This window comes from Rhinopithecus bieti, unplaced genomic scaffold, assembly GCF_001698545.2.
Source record: "Rhinopithecus bieti isolate Rb0 unplaced genomic scaffold, ASM169854v2 scaffold_56174, whole genome shotgun sequence".
NCBI classification, from domain to species: domain Eukaryota; kingdom Metazoa; phylum Chordata; class Mammalia; order Primates; family Cercopithecidae; genus Rhinopithecus; species Rhinopithecus bieti.
In genome coordinates, this window is record NW_016824749.1 from 1951912 (window position 1) to 1972014 (window position 20103).

Here is a 20103-nt window from a genome sequence, read left to right on the forward strand (position 1 = left end):
AGCGCAGTATTGGGGTGGGAGTTACCCGATTTTCCAGGTGTTGTGTGTCTCAGTTCCCCTGGCTAGGAAAACGGATTCCCTTCCCCCTTGCGCTTCCAGGTGAGGCGATGCCTCGCCCTGCTTCAGCTCTCGCTGGTCAGGCTGCAGCAGCTGACCAGCATCGATTGTCCGGCACTCCCTAGTGAGATGACCCCAGTACCTCAGTTGAAAATGCAGAAATCACCGGTCTTCTGTGTCACTCGCGCTGGGAGTTGGAGACTGGAGCTGTTCCTATTCGGCCATCTTGCTCCACCTCCCAAAGGCAGAATTTCTATGAAACTAATTTGGTTTAGAAATTAACTATTATCTTCTTGCCCTTCTATACAATCTCAAGAGGTATTTCTTTAATGATCTGGCTTTAATATGGGAAGATACTAGGCTTTTCCAGATCTTTGTTAGACGGCAGATTAATATGAGCATGTACCTGGGCTGAAGGTGCTGGACAAAGCCGGCTGACATTGAGACTGGATGGCACTGCCCCACCTCGCTGCAGGAACATACATTTTAAATAGTGCCTGCTGTGCCAGGCGTATAACAAATCTGAAATCAATTTGACAAGCTTAATAGAAGCTTAAAGTAGAGCTGGTGAAAAAAGATCCCCAAACACCAAAAACATTGCTAGGCCGGAGCTTAGAGTTTTTGTATAGCTTATTTGTGAATCTTGGGAGGCAGTTTAAAGATAGTTATTTCTCCTCTTCTCTTTATTTCTTTTCCATGATACTTTCCTCGATATGGCAGTAAATAAATAACTTCAGCATGAAAAAATATGCTTAAATATCTTATTGGGTTTTGGGAAGTATAAACCACCGATTCCCATCAAGGTAACTAAAAGAGATATATACACACACACACACACACATATGTATATATATGTTCTTGAATATAAAATATGACATATTTTATATATACAACAAGTGATCATAGCTCACTGAAGCACTGAACTTCTGGGCTGAAGTGATCCTCCTGCATCAGTTTCCTGAACAGCTGTGACTACAGGCACGCACCATCATGCCTGGATAATTTTCTTATTTGTTTTGTAGAGACGGGGTCTTGCTATGTTGCCTAGGCTGCTCTCCAACTCCTGGCCTCAGGGGATCCTCCCACCTTGGCCTCTCATGGTGCTGGGATTACAGGCATGAGCCACCATGCTTGGCCACTTAAGAAGATATTTTTTAGCCACTTCAGGCACTAAAAAGATAGGGTCTCTATTAGTTCTAAATCCATGATGTATATGCCACGTAGAATATACATGGTCCTCAGGGCCCACATATGCCCTACCTGTAAACTGTTCAGCAGTCTTTTGGTTTGTGATTATTTTACAGCATCCTAATTAGTATGGTTTGTTGGAAGACTCGTCTTGGCGAATATTTATACAGATGTCTGTGCTTAGCCACTATCCAGTTGTGAACAAAAGTAAATCGACACTTGGTAAGACATATGCAGTGTGCTCATTCATTCTGCATGCAGTGAAACCATTCTGCAGCCTCACTGCGTGCATTATTTATAACTCTCGCCTATGTGTGGCTGATCTGAAATGAGCTCAGAGTCAACTGTTTACAGGCTAAGTCTGTTCGTATAGGTTCTTGTGATAGAAAGGATGAATGAAGGCTGACAAAGTCTTCCTGGCAATAGTGACCGATATGACTTTCCTTTGGTGCTTCTGTGATGACTTGTTCAGAGACAACTTTCCTTTGGTGCTGGGCCTCCGCTGTTCATATGGGCATCGATATGTCATCACTGTAGTTCTGAGGTTTGCTTCCGGGATGAACTTGCATTTGAAATTGGTGGGTTGTGTTTCTATGTGTATGGTAGGAACAAAACCAGACTATTGCACACATTATTCCTTTTCTGCCCCCAAGATCAGCTTTAAAATGACCTTTTAAAACACTCTTGAAATTATTTTACACTGTCTACCAACTTTTGAAAACCAGATCAGTGACTTACATCTGTAGGCATTGTCTTCAGCACAAAACACAGTGCCTCGCTCAAAAATTGTCAATGGTTGTAGTGTGAATGAATAAATGAGTGGAGAGATGAATAAATCCATGTCTCTTGATCCAAGAAAAGGAGACGCGAAAAGCCTGTGAGCAAATGAGATGCTAGTAGTTTTTCTAGGGTCAACTACTTCAATAAGTATGATATGAGCAGCTGGTCATTGATTTTTATCACTGCATGTCCTAGATTAATATTTCTTAATTACAGATCCGTGGTTTCCACTCAGTGAATTCCTGTTTTAACTTTCCTTGCCCTCATTGTGTAAGAAAAGTCTCCAATGACATCCAGCTGCTCTTTGCCTAGAATTTTAGTGCAGAAACAAATTACATACTTAAAACGGATTAGAATGTTTCACCCTACATTGGCCTGGGATGAATATCCTGCTAGGAGCAGACGGCTCTAATTAGAACGTGCTCCTGTGGCAGGGAATTTGATTAGAGTTGAGAAAGTTATAAATTCTTCATGGGAAGGAACTGTCTCATAAAATTAAATATTACCTGTATTTCATGGGTATTTTCTCTGCCTCTTCTCCCACAGTGTTGCTAATGCTAAACACTGTGATACAAAGGTGCCAGCATAGTGCATGTAGGTATCAAACCATATTACACATGTAAACATTTATGAAGAGGGTAGACTTTACGTTAGATGTTCTTATTATATACACAAAAAGAGAGGGAGGGAGGAACCTTGGAGGGTGATGGGTAAGGTTATGGCAGTGCTTCTGTTGATGATTTCAGATATATACTTATCTCCAAACTCATCAAGATGTATTCATTAAATATATACTGCTTTTTCATATGTCAATCATACTTCCATTAAAAAACAGAAAAAAGAAGGAAAAAAATGTGGATGGAAATGACGTGTGACAATAATGGTAGTAGTGGTAACTGGAGCACTTAGTGATAGTATTTTGAATATGTTTCAACTTGCAGATACTCTGTTTCTGCTGGTTCCTTTATACCTCCGATACTTCCTTCTGCCGCAATTGTACATCTAATTTCCCCCAACTCCAGCTTTTTCTATGTAAATGGAGGAATTCAAGAGTGAAGGAAATTCTCTAGAATTCCCATACCCTAGCTTCCCTGCAACTGAAGAGCTTATATGTGAAGGAAGTGTCTATCTTACTTAAATGCATACCCAGGACATTGAAAGCAGATCAGGAAAGCCGTTAAGAACACTGACACTTCAAGAATTTGAAGAGAAAAAGAAAACAACTAAAACCTATAGCTCCTCTGTGGAATTGGAGAATCCTGCTTTTCATCAAAGACTGAAGAGAATTTGACACCTTTCAGAAGCCTGTAAATAGTGAATACCATATGCATTGAGCAAGATCAAAGACGTTCCAGACATCATAGTGCACCCCCCAAAATGACACCTCCCAAAATGATCGATGGACCTCTGGTTCCAAATTATGGAATCTCAGCTCTTCACAGCTAACCCAGTGGTGAGGTGGTGTGGGGGTGCAGTCAGGGGCTGGGTGGGGGAGGAAGGTGTTCCTCACTGCCTGTGCTGGGCCTCCACTTACCTGTGTCCTGTCAGCTGCTACCCCTGGCGTCTGGGCGACGCCAGCTTCTTTCATTGCTTGTTATTCTCCCATTGCCAGAATTAGCCCCAGGGCAGTCATTCTCAATGGAGGATTTTGCCCTTCGGGGGACGTTTGACAATATCTGGAGACATTTTTGTCACATGGGTTGTGTGTGTGTGTGCATGCTTGTGTGCTCACATATGCACGTGTGCTACTAGCGTCTAGTGGTAGAGGCCAGGGATGCGACTCAACATCCTACAATGCACAGGGTAGCCCTTAATGGCAAATAATTATACCGCTTATAACATCAATAGTACCAAAGGTTGGAAAAAAACCTTCTCTAGGTAGAAACAGCAAAGAATAATCATTTTCTCTCTTTGTGGAAATCCTCTCTCCTCCCAAGAGCATCCTAGTGTTTGCTGCAAGTTAAATTCTTTGGGAAACAGACTCTGAGATGAACATTTGTAAAGCAGGGTGTTTATTAGGAAATAATTTTAGGATTAACACCTGCAGGAGGGAAGAGAAGAAAGCGACTGGCCCACAGTTGAGCTGAAGTGAAGATCCAGCGAAGGACTTAGCCTCATCTACCAAGACCTCTGGACCTGGAATGGCCTTTCCTATTTGCCCCACGGGGTGAGTATGGTGGTTGGTCAGTAGCTGTGGGCTTGGGTGAAGCAGTATTCTTTAGCTGAAGCAATCCTCAAAGAGGACTGACAGCTGAGAGCCCTGTTCTCTCAGCACTCCCAGCTACCAGAGAGATAGTGCCTCCTGGAAATGAGGATCCAGCTGGGGCACCCCACTGCCCTCCACATTTCCTGCAGGCCCCCATAGTGAGGCTTGCAGCTGATGCTGCTGAAACAGAGAGATCATCTCTATGGAGTTCAGATACTGACTCTAAGGTTCAGCTTTGTGATGCTTTAAGACTTTCAAGGTATTTCAAGTGGTACTATACCTTGAATTAATGTATCCACGTACAAAAATGTAAGGCTCTAATAGAGTGAAAAGTTACAAACATACTAAGATGTCTAATTAAGATACTTATTGTAAAATTGGAAAAAATATTTAGAAAAATAGACAATTTTAAGAAATCTAATTGGCAAGCATTTCTAAGTATTCACGATTCTACATTGCACAGGACATGTTTCACTGCTGTAACTAAATTTTAAACAAAAGAAATGAGCTTTTAATCTTGGGCCCCTAGAAATAGTTATTAATATAGAAAAACACAAAGTTCTATAGCACGGAACTACTGTGATATAAGTTCTGTAGCACGGAACTACTGTGATATAAGTTCTATAGCACGGAACTACTGTGATATATATGGTTATTGGTCTTAGGTTAGATCTTAAGATAAAACTTTTTCAAATAGGTATTCAAACATTACAGTACACTGAAAATTTTTCTAAAACCTTTTCTATTTACATAACATTTTACTTCTGAAAGCAAACACACACTGCAAAAAGGCTGAGTTTACCAAGGTTACAAAATGAATCAGCGGAAGAACAAGGAATACAATTTAAATCTCAGACCTTGTGGTAGTATCTAATAGACTCCTCATTACCATCAATTTCCAAAAAATATAGTATTGTTTTATAGAGAAAGCAAAAGCATTTCACATGTTTTCTGCAGTAAGCTATTAGAGTGTAATATCTTTGGAGATCAAGACTCTGCATTGCTCTTCTAGGTGCCTACATGAAAAATAACTGATTCCACTAAAGAGTAGAGAGGAAAAACAAAACTGGAATCAAGTAAATATGAGGACTTACAAACGTACAAAAGGCTTATTTTAAATTCACGAAGAACACTAAACATGTTTCTGATTCTCAATTTTAAATTCTCTTTTTGCTCCAACAATTCCAACTGGATTTTACACAATTGGATTTAACGCAAAATTCTATTTCCATGTAATAGCACTGAAACTGGACCCAATATCTGTTTAAAAGGAGACCTCGGCCTCCTTACACTACCCTTTCACTGATTCACAGCCTTGCACTCAGAAAGTGTGCACCACAAAATGGAGATATCCCAGCAGGGATAGAGAGAGAGAGAGGGGAAAAGGGCTGGGGAGCTGGTGTGTCCTGTCCCCTTGCTGCGACAGTGACTGTCATACAGAGAGGACTCAACTCTGTCCATTTGTCTCTTTTCACCAGCCTTTGCCTTCAAGGCTATTAAATTTCCTCTATTCACTTAGCTTCACCACCAGCAACTCGATGCCTATGTTAGTTATCTATTGCTGTGCAACAAATTACCACGCCTTGGTGGCTTCAGACAGGACACATTCATTATCTCAGGTTTCTATGGTTGGAAATCTGGACACCACTTAGCTGCCTCCTCTGCTTCAGTGTCTCTTACAAGGCTGCCATCACAGTGTCGATGGTGCTGGGGTCTCATCGGAGGGTCACCTCCAAGCTCACTGGGATTTTGGCAGGCTTCAGTTCCTCACAGACTATCAGACTGAGGACCTCAGGTCCTTGCTGGCGGCTGCCCAGCAGCTGCCATTGGCTCCTTGCTATGTGGGCTTCTTGAGATGGCAGCATTACTGTATCTGAGCCAGCATGGGAGAGCAGCAATAGGGAGAGTGAAGAGGAGGAACTCTTCCTTAACTCATTCTATGAGGCCAGCATCATCTTGACACCAAAACCTGGCAGAGATACAACAAAAAAAGAAAACTTTAGATCAATATCCTGATGAACATCAATGCAAAAATCCTCAACAAAATATTGGCAAACTGAATCCAGCAGCACAGCAAGAAGCTTATCTATCACAATCAGGTAGGCTTCATCCCTGGGATGTGAGGTTGGTTCAACATACACAAATGAATAAATGTCATTCATCACATAAACAAAACTAAAGACAAAAACCACATGATTATCTCAGTAGATGCAGAGAATGCCTTTGATAAAATTCAACATTCTTTCATGTTAAAAACTCTCAATAAACTAGATATTGGAAGGAACATAGCTCAAAATAGTAAGAGCCATAAATGACAAACCCATAGCCAGTATCATACCGGAGGGGCAAAAGCTGAAAGCATCCCCCTTGAAAACCAGCACAAGACAAGGATGCCTGCTCTCACCCCTCCTATTCAACATAGTATTGGAAGTTCTGGCCAGGACAATCAGACAAGAGAAAGAAATAAAGGGTATTTGAATAGGTAGAGAGGAAGTCAAATTATCTTTGTTTGCAGATGACATGATTCTGTATCTACAAAACCCCATTGTGTCAGTCCCAAAGCTTCTTAAACTGATAAGCAACTTCAGCAAAGTCTCAGGATACAAAATCAATATGCAAAAATCACTAGCATTGCTATACACCAATGTCAGACATGCAGAGAGCCAAATCAAGAATAAACTTCCATTTACAGTTGCTACAAAGAGAATAAAATACCTAGGAATACAGCTAACAAGGGAAGTGAAGAACCTCTTCAAGGAGAACTACAAACTGCTGCTAAAGAAATCATAGAGGACACAAACAAATGGAAAAATATTTCATGCTTGGATAGGGAAAAATCAATATTGTGAAAATGGCCAAACTACTCAAAGCAATTTATAGATTTTTATTTCTAATTCCAATGCTATTTCTATTAAACTACCATTGACATTCTTCACACAACTAGAAAAATGTATTTTAAAATTAATATAGAACCAAAGAAGAGCTTGAATAACCAAGGCAATCCTAAGGAAAAATAATAAAGCTGGAGGCATCATGCTACCTGACTATACTACAGTGCTACAGTAACCCAAATGGCATGGCACTGGTGCAAAAACAGACACATAGACCAATGGAACAGTGTAGAGAGCCCAGAAATAAGAAGTCACACCTACAACCATCTGATCTTTGACAAGCCTGACAAAAACAAGCAGTGGGGAAAGGATTCTCTATTTAATAAGTGGTGTTGGGAGAACTGGCTAGCCATATGCAGAAAATTGAAACTGGGTACCATATACAAAGGTCAACTCAAGATGGATTAAAGATTTAAATGTAAAACCCAAAACAATAAAAACCCTAGAAGAAAATCCAGGCAATACCATACAGGACATAGGCACAGGAAAAGATTTTATGATGAAGATACCAAAAGCAATTACAACAAAAGCAAAAATTGACAAATGGAATCTAATTAAAGAACTTCTGCACAGCAAAAGAAACTATCAACAGAGTAAACAGACAACCTACAAAATGGGAGAAAGTTTTCACAATCTATGCATCTGACAAAGGTCTAATATTCAGCATCTATAAGGAAATTAAACAAATTTATAAGGAAAAAAAAACCTCCATTAAAAAGTGGGCAAAGGAGATGAACAGGCAATTCTCAAAAGAAGACATACATGTGGCCAACAGACATATGAGAAAAAGCTCAGCATTCACTGATCATTAGAGCAATGCAAATCAAAACCACAATGAGATACCATCTCTTGCCAGTCAGAATGACTTTTATTAAAAAGTCAAAAAACAACAGATGCTGGCAAGGTTGTGGAGAAAAAGGAACGCTTTTACACTGTTGGTGGGAGTGTAAATTAGTTCAACCATTGTGGAAGACCCTGTGGTGATTCCTCAAAGACCTAGAGAGAGAAATACTATTTGACCAAGCAATCCCATTACCGGATATACACCCAAAGGAATATAAACCATTCTATTGTAAAGACACATGCATGTGTATGTTCATTGCAGCACTATTCACAATAGCAAAGACATGGAATCAACCTAAATGCCCATCAACGATATACTGAATAAAGAAAATGTACATATACACCATGGGATATTATGCAGTCATAAAAAGGAAGGGGATCATGTCCTTTGCAGGGATGTGGATGGAGCTAGAGGCCATTATCCTTAGCAAATTAATACAGGAACAGAAAACCAAACACTGCATGTTCTCACTTATAAGTGGGAGTTGAATGATTAGAACACATGTATACATAAGAGGGACCAACACGCACTGGGGCCTATTGGAGGGCAGATGGTGGGAGGAGGGAGAGGATCAGGGAAAATAACTAATGAGTACTAGGCTTAATATCTGGGTGAGGAAATAATCTCTACAACAAACCACAATGACACATGTTTACCTATGTAACAAACCTGGCCATCCTGCACATGTACCTCTGAACTTAAAAGTTAGAAATGTAAAAAAATTATTATTAGCAAAAAACAAAAACCAAAAAAATTCATTGACTTTTAATGTGAAAGAGCATTATTTTAGGAAATAATTTTAGATAGAATAAAGTTACATATATTTTATCCAATTTGTACTTATACATACAGTCATGTGCCAGTAACGTGTTTTGATCATCAATGGACCACATATGTAATGGTGGTTCTGTAAGATTATAATGGCACTGAAAAATTTCTGTTGCCTAGTGACATCGCAGGCATCATAAGGTCTTAGCATGATGCATTAGTCCTGTGTTTGTAGTGATGTGGTGTAAACAGACCTACTGTGCTCCCAGTCATATAAAAGGCGAGCAAGCACAAACATGTACACAAGACTGAGTTACTGGCTTGTGTATTTTACTGTGTTAAACTTTTCATTGTCATTTCAGAATGTACTCCTTCTACTGCTATTAGAAAGAGTGAGCTGTGAAACAGCCTCGGGCAGATCCTTCAGGAGGTACGCAGAAGAAGGCATGTTACCACAGGAGGTGACAGCTTCATGCATGTTACTTCCCCTGAAGACCTTCCAGTGGGACAAGATGTGGATGTGGAAGACAGTGATGTTGATGATCCTGACCTCATGTAGGCCTAGGCTAATGTGTGTGCATATGTCTTAGTTTTCTTTTTTAATTGTAAAAGTAAAAAAAAAAAGTTTGAACATAGACAAAAGCTTATAGAATAATGATATAAAGATAGAAAATATTTTTGTACAGCTGAACAATATGTTTGTGTTTTAAGCTAAGTGTTATTACAGAAGAGTCAAAAAATTAAGTTTATAAGTAAAAAAGATACAGTAAACCAAGGTGAATCTATTTTTGAAGGAAGAAATTTTAACAATAAATTTAGTGTACTCTAAGTGTACAGTGCTTATAAAGTCTACCGTAGTGCACAGTAACATCTTAGGCCTTCACATTCATTCACTGGTCACCAACTCACTAAGAGCATCTTTCAGTCTTACAAGCTTCATTCATGGTAAGTGCCCTATGCAGGTGGACCACTTTTGATCTTTTATATCATATTTTTACTGCACCTTTTCTATGTTGACATATGTTTAGATACACAAATACCACCATGTTACAATTGCCTACAGTATTCAGTACAGTCACAAGCTGTAAGCAACAGCTTGTACTAGATAGCCCAGGTGTGTAGTATGCTATTCCATCGAGGTTTGCATAGTACACTCTATGATGTTTGCACAATGGTGAAGTTGCCTAATGATGCATTTCTTAGAATGAATCTCCATCCTTAAGTGAAGTTTGACTGTAGCTTATATGAAAAAATTTAAAATCAAGTAAGATAAATCTATGTAATATATAAGTAATTACACTACAAAATTAAATTAAGAGGACATATAATAAATATATTTATATATAGTTGATTCTTGTCATTTACTGTAGTTATGTTCTATATAGTTACTGCCAATACTGAATTAACAAACATGGTGTCATTGCTTCTCGGGGAAATGCTGATAGATACAGATGCAGATAGAGATATAGCCACATATCCACATATCTTGACACAGATGACATGATCATAAATCGTAAAGATGACTAGATTCCATTTTCTTTTCATATTTTTGAGAATTTCTAAAATTCTGTTTTAGAAAAGAGAAAACAAGGTTCAAAAGTGTGATTTGCCTGAGGCAGTTCCACCGACCCGTGTCAGACAGGCACAGGGCTGGAGCTTCTTGCACTAGGCTGCACTGCCCCACCCAGCTCCATCCTCTGGTCAGCTCCGAATGAAACTAAAACAAGAAAGCAGAGGCCGACTGTTGACGTTGGCTGAGGACCTGTGCATAAGGGGACTCAAAATTTTCCTCTCTCAATTATGTACACAAATCAGTAGCTCTACTATACACCAACAGTGACAAGTTGAGCATCAAATCAAGAGCCGATCTCCTTTTAAAACAGCTTCAAAAAATAAAATAAAATAAAATACTTAGGAACATACTTTAAAAAGGAGGTGAAAGACTTCTACAAGGAAAACTACAAAACACTGCTGAAAGAAACCATAGACAACACAAACAAATGGAAACACATTCCATGCACATGGATGAGTAGAATCAGTATTGTGAAAATTAACATACTTCCAAAAGCAATCTACAAATTCAATGCAATTCCCATCAAAATACCACCATTATTCTCCATACAACAAGAAAAAACAATCCTAAAATTCATACAGAACAAAAAAAATAGCCCGCATAGCCAAAGCAAGACCACACAAAAAGAACAAATCTGGAAGCATCACATTACCCTACTTCTAAACCATACTATAAAGCCACAGTCACCAAAACAGCATGATACTGACATAAAAATAGGCACATAGACCAATGGAACAGAATAGAGAACCCAGAAGTCAACCCAAATACTCATAGCCAGCTGATTTTTGACAGAGCAAACAAAACCATAAAGTGAGGAAAAGACACCCTATCCAACAAATGATGCTTGGATAATTGGCAAACCACATGTAGAATAGTAAAACTAGATCCTCATCTCTCACCTTATACAAATATCATTTCAAGATGGATCAGAGACTTAACTCTAAGACCTGAAACCATAAAAATTCTAGGAGATAATATCAGAAAAACCCTTCAAGATATTGACTTAGGCAAAGACTTCATGACCAAGAACCCAAAACAAATGCAACAAAACAAAGATAAATAGATGGGACTTAATTAAACTAAAAAGCTTCTGCAGAGCAAAAAAAATAAAATAAAATAAAATAAAATAATCAAAAGAGTAAACAGACAACCCACAGAGTGGGAGAAAATCTTTGCCATTTATATGTCCAACAAAGCACAAATAGTCAGAACCTACAAGGAACTCAAAATCAGCAAGAAAAAGTGGGCTAAGGACACGAATAGACAATTCTCAAAAGAAGATACAGAAATGGCCAACAAACATATGAAAAAATGTTCAACATCACTAATTGTCAGGGAAATATGAATCAAAATCACAATACAAATCAAAATCACTCCGGTAAGAATGGCCACAATCAAAAAATTAAAAAAAAAACCAAGCAGATGTTGGTATGGATGTGGTGAAAATGGAACACTTTTACACCACTGGTGGGAATGTAAACTAGTACAACCACTATGGAAAACAGTGTGGAGATTCCTTAAAGAACTGATTTCTAAAAGTAGAAATACTATTTGATCCAGCAGTCCCACTACTGGGTATCTACCTAGAGGAAAATAAGTCATTATAGGAAAAAAGATACTTGCACATGCATGTTTATAGCAGCACAATTCGCAATGGCAAAAATATGGAACCAGCACAAATGCCCATCAATTAACAAGTGGATAAAGAAATTGTGGTATGAATATATACCATGGAATACTATTCAGCCATAGAAAGGAACAAAATAATGGCATTCGTAGGAACCTGGATGGAATTGGAGACCATTATTCTAAGTAAATAACTGAGGAACAGAGAACAAAACATTGTATGTTCTCATTCATAAGTGGCAGCTAAACCATGAGGATGCAAAAACCTAAGAATGATACAACGGACTCCGGGGACTTGGGGAAAGGGTGGGAGAGGGTGAGGGATAAAAGATTACACGTTGGGTACAGTATACACTGCTCACTTGATGGGTGCATCAGAATCTCAGAAATCATCATTAAAGAACTTATTCATGTATCCAAACACCACCTGTTCCCCCAAAACCTACTGAAATAAATAATTAATTAAACAAATTCCCCTCTCTGTGCATGTCCATAAATGACTAGGAAAGCACTTGGGAGTATTGTTTTGAGGGTTACAAATACATTTTAATGAGCAGGCAAATTCGTAAATCTGGAATCTGCAAATAATGAGGATGGACTGTGGTTAACCCAGGGAGATGTAAACTACAGTAATCAGTTCAGCTCAGGCTAATAATGGGTTAATCAGAATGAATGTCAGCAATAAGTAACTGGCAAGGCTGTATTGGCACGTGCTGGCTAACATTCTGTTACACCAAATTGGAAATGTCTCCGAGCTTTCAAACTCCTATTATCTGATTTTCTATGTATGATTGACTTTGTACTAACTGCTGCACAGATCAGTTCTGCATGTCTGTTAGATCTACTAGGTAACTTCTTTTTCCTTGTTTTTCAGCTTTGTGCAAGTACTTTAAGACTTTGCCCACTTAATGTTTGATGTGTAAACCCATGAAAATTATATTAAGATAATATTTTTTCTCTTTTACTATCCAGCTCCACATTTCTTAAATTATTTTCATTTAAAATATTTTAAAAATTGTATTTGGATGAAGGATGATAATACTTCCAAATATCTGAAAATAACTAGTGTGTTAGTCCATTTGCATTCCTACACAGGAATACCTGAGGCTGGGTAATGTTTAAAGAAAAGAAGTTTATTTGACTCACAGTTCTGTGGGCTGTACAAGCACGACCCCAGCATCTGCTCAGCTTCTGGTGAGGCTTCAGGAGGCTTCCGCTCATGGTGGAAGGCGAAGGAGGAGCAGATGTGTCACATGGTGAGGGAGGAAGCAAGAGAGATGTCAGGATGTTTCGAGCAACCAGCTCTTGTGTAAACTCATTACTACAGGGAGGGCATCACGCCATTCTGAGGAATCCACTCCCACGAACCAAATACCTCCCACTAGACCCCACCTCCAACATTGGGGATCACATTTCAACGTGGGATTTTGAGGGAACAAATACCAAACTGTATCAACTAGGCTTTAGCATAAATATCTGTGAATCAGCTAGGGTGTTGCTAGGGTTTAAGTTCGTCATCCAAGGTTCATGGGTTAGAAACGTCTTCAGTGCGGTAGTGTGGAAAAGTGGGACCACTACGAGATGCTTAGGTCATGAGGGCTTCCCTCTCATGAATGGATGGATGCCACTGTTTCAGGAGTTAGTTCCATGTAAAAGGATGAGCGTGGCCTCCTTTTCTCTCTGCCACATGATGCTTTCTGCCAGGTTATGACACAACAGAAGTCCCTCACCAGATGCAGATGCATTTTCTCAATTGTGGACTTCCCAGACTCCAAACTTTGAGCCAAATAAATTTGTGCTGATTATAAATTACCTAGTGTGTGGAATTTCGTTGTAGCAGCGTGAGATGAACTAAAATACGTCCAAACCTTCGGAGGCAGGGAACTGAGGTTGGTTGTTCCACTTTATATTCCTGGTTACTTTAAGTGGTCTGTGATTACTCAGATTAATCTAGAAAGTGCTTTTGATTTTTTAAAGTCTGAGGTACAGCAATAGCATTTATTTAATTCATATTATTCTACAGGTTAATTTCAATGACATTTTAAAATTTTCCACGTTTACAAAAAGTTGTACTTCATAAATCTTCAAGTATGAAGAACTAATTTTCTGTAAACATTAAATACTAATGGTTATTACCAGATCTATTTGTAAAAATGAAGTACAAAATTTACAAATAAACTGTCAATTTATTAATATTCTACCTTAAAATTTTTCTCTTGATAGTAGGTGTTTGTAAATTCTTATTTTACAGTCCCCTTTCCAGTAAATTTTTTTTTCTGATGTCGTAATTTTTATTTCATACATTCAATTTAGCAGGTAATGTATTCAAGAAATATACCTGCTGTAAAGTGAGTAAGAAGTCCCAGGACAGGATTTGGTGCTTATAAAAGGACAATGGGCACATCAGTCATCATAGACAAGGGGTCTTTCCATTCAAAAAGGGACGAGGCATACGAAGGATACAATTATTGGCTGATAGTTTATTTGCATTGATAAAATGCAAACACAGTGCGCCAAGGAGTTACAGTATGGAAGCGTCCTAGAAATGATTCTCCAGTGATCTGAAAAATAACCAGGAATGCTGGTTAGCCTAGTAATTCCAAATACACAACGTATTTCCATTAACCAAAACTATCTAGATGGTGACCTGGTGAATGAGTACCTGTCCTGGATTATCAGATTCAGGGCAATGCAGGTAAGCCTGGAGCCCCCTCCTACCTCCTGTACTGAATGGGTTATAGCTACAGTTCAGATTGTAAGGAAGGCTTGCTTGCCCCTACAGATATTTCCATGGGGTCTACTCAAGAGAGTTCTCTCCTGACCCTTGTGGCCTTGGAGAGTAAGCAGTTTTGGATTTTATTTATTTATTTCTATTTTATTTTACTTTTAAAAGAGACAGTCTCACTCTGTGGCCCAGGCTGGAGTGCAGTGGCGCAGTCTTGGCTCACTGCAGCCTCAAACTTCTGGGCTCAAGTGATGCCTTAGCTTTCCAATTAGCTGGGAGTACAGGCATGCCCGTCTAAAATTTTTTTTTTTTTTTTTTTTGAGACGGAGTCTCACTCTGTCTCCCAGGCTGGAGTACAGTGGTGCAATCTCGGCTCACAGCAACCTCCGCCTCCCAGGTTCACTCCATTCTCCTGCCTCAGCCTCCTGAGTAGCTTCGATTACAGGCACCCGCCACCACGCCTGGCTAACTTTTTGTATTTTTAGTAGAGATGAAGTTTCACCATGTTAGCCAGGATGGTCTTGATCTCCTGACCTCGTGATCCGCCCACCTCGGCCTCCCAAGGTGCTGGGATTACAGGAGTGAGCCACCGTGCTGCCTGTCTAAATTTTTAAACAAATTTTATAGAGATGAGGTCTCTCTCCTTTTGCCCAGGCTGGTTTCGAACTCCTGGCCTCAAGTGATCCTCCCGCCTTCACTTCCCAAAGTGCTGGGATTACAGGCATGAGTCACTGTGTCCAGCCTGGATTATATTTATGATTTTCTTTTTCTTTCTCTTTTTCTTTCTTCCTCTCTCCTTTTCTCCCTCCCCTTTTCCTTCCCTCATTCCCTTTCTTCCTTCCCTTCCTTCTGCTCCCCTCCCCTTCTCATAGAATTAATGTATGTCAATCATTTGCAGTCTTGCTAAGATTATAGGTTCTAGTTTTGTAGGCTTGGGTGGGTCCTGGTGTTCTCCACGTCATAATCCAGCACGCTCTTGGATGCTGCTGCTGCTGGGGCTGGTCACAGGCCACATTTTGAACAACATAAGCTTAGACTACTACCTTCTCTATACCTGGAGGAAAGAAACATCTTTATCTCTAAAGACGCAAGGACACAGAGAAGAATCTGAACAAACAGACCTTGCTACATTCCCCTCAGTTTATTACCATTAGATCACACCCCTTTCGGCCGATTGTACTTCTTCACAACGATCTACTTTTTCATTCAGCCTCACATAAAACAGTTTTCTCTGTTTCTTTGGACTTTCATTTCTGAAGGCATCTGTGTTATGTAAAACTTATATTAAATACATTTGAAAGCTTTTCTCTTGTTAATATGTTTTTTGGTATAGGGGTTTCAGCCATGAAACTAAGATTGGAAGAAAAGGTATTACCTCCCCTAGAAGGTTGTACATACAATTTGTTAAATTTATTTCTAGTTTGTATTCTTTCATAAATTGTGTTTTAAAATTATCTGCCTTAGAAAAAATGTTTTATTTTATTTTGGTCATAATATTTTCATTATCGACTGTAAATTATATTGTTAAACAATTTAATTTTCTTTTTATTGCTAATAAATTGAATGTATATCTCTAATATTATAATATTTACTAATCCTGCTGATCATTTACCACATATAAAATAAATTCCTAGGGTGGAGGTGGGGATGGTTAATGGGTACAAAAATAATAGAATAAATAATACCTACTATTTGATAGCACAACAGGGTGACTATAGTCAACAATGATTTAATTGTACATTTAAAAGTAACTACAAGAGTGGCCGGGTGCAGTGGCTCACGTCTGTAATCCCAGCACTTTGGAGGCCGAGGCAGGTGGATCACCTGAGGTCAGGAGTTCTAGACTAGCCCGGCCAACATGGTGAAACTCTCTACTAAAGATACAAAAAATTAGCCAAGCATCGTAGCGGGCGCCTGTAATCACAGCTACTTGGGAGGCTGAGGCAGGAGAATTGTTTGAGCCCAGGAGGTGGAGGTTGCAGTGAGCCGAGATTGCACCATTGGGCTTCAGCCTGGGCAACACAGTGAAACTCCATCTCAAAAAATAAAAAATAAATTAATTAAATAAATACCACAAGAGTAAAATTGGATTCTTTGTAGAACAAAGGCTAGATGCTTGAGGGGATGGACACCCCATTCTCTATGATGTGATTATTTCACCTTCCATGCCTGTATCAAAACATTTCATCTACCCCGTAAATATATACTATGTATCCACAAAAATTAAAAATTTAAAAAATTAAAAAAAAATTCAGATGTTTTTTAAAAGGTAAGTTAAAAATCATAATTTGCATTAAGCTTATTATTCCACATTTAAATTGCCTGTTCCTACTTCTTCAGGTTCTTGCAGTTGTAATAAAAGTACGTATGTTGCATGAGCTCTGTATTTAGAATATGCACTGAGATAAGACAGTTTGATCCATAGCTGACTCCTCCTCAGAGAGGTAAAGTCAGTAATGCCAATAAAAGTGATCAACACTTTCACACTCTTCTTGGCTGATTTCCCATCAGGCGATGAAATGGATAGCAATAGGGGATATAGGCTGGGCGCGGTGGCTAATGCCTGTAATCTCAGCACTTTGGGAGGCCAAGGCAGGTGGATCACCTGATGTCAGGAGTTCGAGATCAGCCTGGCCAATATGGCAAAACACTGTCTTTACTAAAAATACAAAAATTAGCCGGGCATGAGGGTGCACCTGTAATACCACCTACTTGAGAGGATGAGGCACGAGAATCCCATGGACCCAGAAGGAGGAGGTTGCAGTGAGCTGAGATCGTTCCATTGCACTCCAGCCTGGGTGGCAGAACAAGACGCAGTCTCAAAACATAAAAAATAAAATAAATAAAATAAAATAAATAGGGATATAAATATTTCAATATGGTTTATGATTCTACAATAAAATACGGTCCTGAGTGGCTCATACGATGCAGGTTTAGGAAGAAATCTGGCATTATTATTATTATTATTATTATTATTATTTTTAATTATAGGAGAGCAAACGTGCAACAAAATACTCAAGTCTTAAGTATGCAACTCAATGATTTTATGTGTTTGTGTCTGTGTGTGTGTGTCTGTGTGTGTGTGTACTCTGTATATCCATGTAGCCTCAACACATATTCAAATGTTTCCAAGACTACAGAAGTTTGTTTCCTTCTTCTCTCTTCACAGTTAATACCAATTGCTTCCTGCAGAGAAAACTCACTATTCTGTATTTCCTTTCTAATTGTTTTCTTGTTTCATTACTTTGAATAGAGACTTTAGTCAATGTTGAATAGTAACATACAATAACCCCTTTCACAAGAGTTAAAATATTAACCAAAGAATGATACTAAGCTGGGACAACTTAAAAAATAATGTGGGCCAGATGCGGTGGCTCACACCTGTCATCCCAGCACTTTGGGAGGCTTAGGCAGGCGGATCACGAGGTCAGGAGTTTGAGACCAGCCTGACCAACATGGTGAAACCCCGTCTCTACTAAAGATACAAAAAATTACCTGGGCGTGGTGGCGGCGCCTGTGGTCCCAGCTACTCGGGAGGCTGAGGCAGCAGAACCTCTTGAATTTAGGAGGCGGAGGTTGCGGTGAGCCGAGATTGCACCACTGCACGCAGCCCAGGCGACAAGAGTGAGACTCCAAACTTTGTCTCAAAATAATAATAATAATAATAACAACAATAACAACGTGAACCCCCTTGAGTAAAGCCTAGTGAGCTGTTGTTTGGAACTACTGAGTTGCCCCTATAAAGAAATCGAGTTCAGAATTTCCTTATAATACCACAAGCTATCTCTAGAGAAGCGGTCGAAGAGGAAAGAGTGTGCTATCCCATTTAAGTTGTCTTTAGATAACATATTGCCAGCAAATCTACCCATTGCCTCACGAAGAATAGCTCAGAGTAGGAAGGTTCAAATTTAACTTCCTCTATTAACCAGCTATATGATCTTGAATAAATTATTTAACTAAGTCTCAGTTTCCTTACATGTAAAATGATAATAATGATAAATTGTTATTCTGAGGACTAGATGAAGTAATCTAAGCAAAATTCTTAGCAGAATGTCCGATAAATGTTCAAAAATAATTCTGGCATAATATTTTCAAATAACAACATCTCAGTTAAAGAGTTAATGGTATTAAAGTTGGCTTTCATTTGGTAGTTTTCTCCTTGATGTAAAGAATATAAAAATAAGGCCGGGCGCAGTGGCTCACACATGTAATCCCAGCACTTTGGGAGGCTGAGGCGGGGAGGATCACCTGAGGTCAGGAGTTTGCTTGGGCAACATGGTGAAACCCTGTCTCTACTAAAAATACAAAAAGTATCTGGTTGGTGGGGGGCGTTTGTAATCCCAGCTACTCAGGGGGCTGAGGCCCAAGAATCACTTGAACTTGGGAGGTGGAGGTTGCAGTGAGCAGGGATCATGCCACTGCACTCCAGCCTGGGCAACAAGAACAAACCTCCGTCTCAAAAAAAAAAAAAAAAAAAAAAAAAGAATATAAAATTAAAGGCTTCTTGGGAGGCTGAGGCAGGAGAATTGCTTGAACCTAGGAGGCAGGAGGCAGAGGTTGCAGTGAGCAGAGATTGCTCTATTGCACTCTAGCCTGGGCAAAAACAGCAAGACTCCATGTCAAAAAATAAAATAAAATAAAATAAAGGCTTCTTACACAATTTTATTAGAATTTTGAACTAAAAGAAAAAAAACCTCTGTTGATTTTTGCCTCTGACAGCGACTGACATTAAAGCAGCAAATCTCACCTGGAATCCACTCTGAGGATCTTCTCTTCGCTTTCTCTATTTAACCGATAGGAAGATATGAATATACTCTTTAGAACCTTTTAGAAATATATTATTACAAAATAAAACATAAATAAAACATTATCATATGCCTATCCAGCAATTTTTTAGGAGAGGAATAGGAATGATTTTGAGGTATTTTACAAGGAAATATCTGAGATATGGAAGTAACTTCATGCATTTTAGAGTCACATAGACGGAGAGAGCTCACTGAGAGTTTTGACCTAAGCTGAATGGTCTTAGTTCACCTGAACTGACAAATACCTGACAGTGTTTTGGGTGTTTGCTTATAGAGAAGCAAGATTGACTGACAAGTCAATAAGCTGGAAGAGTTATATTAAACTGTGACCAGAAATACTGAATTGCACTCTGCTATCAGAAAGTCTACGGAACTGTGCCTTTGGCAAGGATAAGGTCTGAAGAAGTATGTTAACTAGAAAATATATGTTTGGATAAGAAATATAATAGATGGATGAGAAAGAGTTTTCTCTTGAATGGGCCTTTCAAATGAGGTACATAGGATTGTTCGTTTGGAAATATGTTGAGTAAATCAGGGCACAGTTCTTTGAGCATTCCTTTATTATTACTTGCATTGATGTTTACATGTCTCCACATCTCGATCTGAGGTTTAAAGAACTGGATCTTAATTATCTCTGCAT

The 20103-nt window shown here is 39.0% G+C and overlaps 1 long non-coding RNA gene across 1 annotated transcript in view; it reads left to right on the forward strand.

Moving 5' to 3' along the window:
- The window catches only part of LOC108522404 (uncharacterized), a 14169-nt gene extending 4937 nt beyond the window's left edge, over positions 1–9232 (forward strand). The window contains exons 3-5 of the long non-coding RNA XR_001883453.1: positions 2967–3478; positions 4073–4192; positions 9097–9232. This is a non-coding gene — a long non-coding RNA (uncharacterized LOC108522404). The remainder of the gene's footprint in view (positions 1–2966; positions 3479–4072; positions 4193–9096) is intronic.
- The last annotated feature ends 10871 nt before the right edge of the window (positions 9233–20103 follow it).